Source organism: Prinia subflava, chromosome 1 (genome assembly GCF_021018805.1).
Source record: "Prinia subflava isolate CZ2003 ecotype Zambia chromosome 1, Cam_Psub_1.2, whole genome shotgun sequence".
NCBI lineage: Eukaryota > Metazoa > Chordata > Aves > Passeriformes > Cisticolidae > Prinia > Prinia subflava.
In genome coordinates, this window is record NC_086247.1 from 25,181,219 (window position 1) to 25,184,950 (window position 3,732).

Genomic DNA, 3,732 nt, shown 5'->3' on the forward strand with positions numbered 1-3,732 from the left:
TACATTTTGTTATTTATATGTAAATAAAAATGCATAAGTGGATGGATTTCCTAGTATGATACAGGAACCACAAAGCACACCAAAGGTGAGCTTTGCATTTTTGCCAAATCACAGCCTTGGGATAAGAGAGCAATAATAAATTGCAATTTTCCTGATCTTAGGGAGAATAAGGTAAGTAAGGGATGAAACCATTGTTAGGATTCTATTTTCTTGAGTCAATGGCTTATTGATGGACTAATATACTCCTTTCTTTTCTTAGTGCTTTTTACATCCCTTCACTGTTGGGATTTGCTGTACTCACTTGCTTTTGGACCTGTGAATACTTTCTCTTAGTACTTTGTGTTTCAAAATATTGCCTGCACTCCACACTGTGAAATAAAGTAGGCTGGGGCTGTACAGAAAATCATCCGCTGCTTTTGTAACTTCAGTGAGGGTGGGAGGGGGTTGGGTATAATGTTATTTTAATGAATCAAAGGAATTTGTACTTTTCTCCTTCATTAAGTACTTTACTTCCTGTCTTGTGTTTCTCCTTTCTCTTCTCAACTTTTTTCAGCAGATGGGATGGTACATGGACAAAGTAACTTATTTTTGTCTGGATCAGGGTATTAGCACAATGTTTGATACTAGTCCCTTTTGCAAAATAATATGTGGTAGTTATTTCTGTGAAATATGTCATTACATTTCAACCACTGCTGGGTACATAGAATTGTGATATTTTCACCAGCTAAGAAATCTAATGGTAGAATCTGATAAGACTCAAATGGATGTGGCCATTTGTGAAGTGAGCTTGTTTGTAGACAGTCATGATCTTCTGTGCTGAACTATATATCAATACAATAAGCTTCTCTGAACTTAGAATTTTTTTAAAATAAATCTTGTCCTGTGTATACAGACCACTAGAACAACTTTCAGGTTTTATAATCACTCATTGTTTTTGTTGATTTTCAATAGTCTTTTCCTTAAGGTATTATTTTTGTGATAAGTATGGGAAGGACTTACTTAAATCCACAATTAAGGACTTCTGTACTTCGAGGTTTTAGTTCCCCCCTTCCCTGCTCTCCTTCCACTCCTTTCCACCAAAGCTTTTATACAAACTGTGTCCTTGACTAGGAAACACATCAGATCTTAAACTGTGTTTTTTAATTATAAACCTACTGATGAATAAGTCTTTTACTGATTTTAATTATACCCACCATACATGTTAATATGTTGTCTTATGAGGCCAAGAGGGTAGTGTTTCTGAAAATTAGGTTATCAGGAGATCTTTATCACAAGTAGCATGTTAAAAGAAGCTAACTCTTTCAAATCAGCCTGATAAGAAATTCAGCAGGAAGTGCTTGGAGAAGATGCTGGAGCAGCTCAGCTGTGGAGTCATTAGTGGTTATTGCTGAGAAATGGATGTTGTCTTTCAGTGTGTGCCCTTATAGACAGAGGGAATGCCAGGGCAGCAGCTTCAGATGAAGTGCCAGAAAATCTTTGTAAGTAGCTTTAAGGACTTGAATAATAAATAGGTGAGCAGCAGCAAGATAATTTGTCATGTTAGATCTATCTCTCTGCCTTTTCCAACAGCAAAAATTCCACACTGAATGAGGTATGCACTCTAAAAATATCTTGGAAATGTTCTTCTAAGCAAGCTTGAGAAACACATCAGTAAAATTATTCAAATATAGTGATTATCAGACTGGGAAGATGTGGCAAACCATATATACCAGCTTTTTGGAAATACTTAATACTTTTGTCAGGTTAATATGCTGTTTATCTCTTATAATTCCAGCTGTTAGAAATTGAGAGCAGGTTGAGTGACTGCATTATGTTAATTCATCCTGTTTTCGTACTTAATTTCCTGTGTGATTTGGATTAACAGTGCCAGGGACTGAACATTCCCTTTCAAAAAATCTATTGTGGAAAAATAGATCAGTGTTGGAGAAATGAGTATCACTAAATTACTTGAAATAAAAAATTCTAATCATATTATTTAGAGTAATGTGTAGTATTGAAAGCTGGACTCTTCATTGTATTAAATCCCCCTTCATGTGAAAAATTAGTCTCTTACTGGGGAGTTAAAAACCCATATTTGTCTCAGTAGCCAGATTAAATTGCCTCCATTCCTCAGCCTTCCAACTGTGACTGTCCCTATCCCAGGACTCAGCAGCAGAGTTGTACTGGAGGAGTATGAGCAACTGCACTGTACACACATGGAAAAGAACTGGGAAAGTGCCTCCTTTATGCACATTTTTTTCCATGATTTTATTGGTACTGTCAACTCTCAAGGTTGCTGTTTCCTTGAGATTCTCCTTGGGGTTGCTGGCCCACAAGGTAATAAGGGTTCTCCCAGGGTTGTTGTTCCCTGGGAGTTTCCCCTGGGTTGCTGTTCCCAGAGGTAATAAGGTTTTCAGTCTTCTCTTTGCCCTAAGTGTTACACACCAGAGGTAGAGACGACAAGCTGAGTCCGCCGGTGCGCATTTCCAAGGTTGTTTATTCTTCATTATCTCAGTCCTTTTTCAGCTCTGCCAGGCCTCCCTGGCAGGGTACCTTATCTTAGTTCTTTCTCAGCTCTGCAGGGCATCCCCAGCAGAGCAGGACACGCGGCAGACTGGGCGGATCAGAGAGCCCCACACCTTATGTACCTTGACCCAACCACTGTCCGAGACGTATTTTTTATTTACAAAATTTTACCAATGCCTACTACCTATACTAACATGTCAGTTCTACTCTAAGCCAATCTCTAAAACCCAACTCAGCACAAGATGGGGAACGAGAGCAAGAACAAGGAAGACAGGGGCCACTCCCCAATTCCTCCATCTTGTCTCTTCAGCCCCATATACTAAGAATCCTAATTTCTATATTTATATTCTATAATAAACCATCCACTACTTATTTTAAATTCTTAGGATTTGTGATTCTTCCTGCATGTGAGTGTTCACTCCCAAGGACAGGAATCAGAGTCAGTGTCCTCCTGGGATCTGTGTGGGTCTAACTGACCCCCCTGTACAGTCTTCAAATCCTCCAGGGCGGCCAGAGGAATATTCTGGACTCCAACAGTCAACCTGCAGCACATTACATGAAAGTGAAAGAGTAGAAGGCTGGATGAAGGTCACGAAGGGAAGGGGAGAGAGGAACTTAATCTGATTTAAGTTATTTGCAAGATTTTTGTTGTGGATGTTTGAGCCAACAAGAAAAGAGTATCTAGGCTCAGTTTCCTACAGCTTTGGCCACAAAAGGGCTTTTCTTTTAGAACAATAAAGCTACTTGTTAGCTTGATTAACTAGCAACTTGTCATGTTACACTTCAGTGGAATCTGGGGGAAGCTACCAGGGAGGTATCCCTTTATCACCTCCTGCTTCAATATTCATTTGTAGGCGTTCATGTTGGCTGGTTTTGGGGGGGGTGGAAAAAAAAAAAGACATGACTGTAAGAGACTTTGGATCTGGACCTATTTAATGGATTTTATGGCTCTTTTTAACAGTTCATTTGAAAGAAGTGTGTTCAGTGAAATCTTGTGAACAGAAGTAACGGATATGCCTATGGATTGGAAATTAATCCAGATGACAAGCTGCGTGTCATTGCAATGACTTAGTAAAATGATCATCACGTGGGTCAGGGAGCACTTCAAGCAGTGGCTAAAAGATAAAACTGCATGAAATGCATAGGGTCATAAAGACAAATGCATATTAGCATTTTATCCAATAACAGCATATCATGTAATGGAGAAACATCCATTTATTTCAGAGT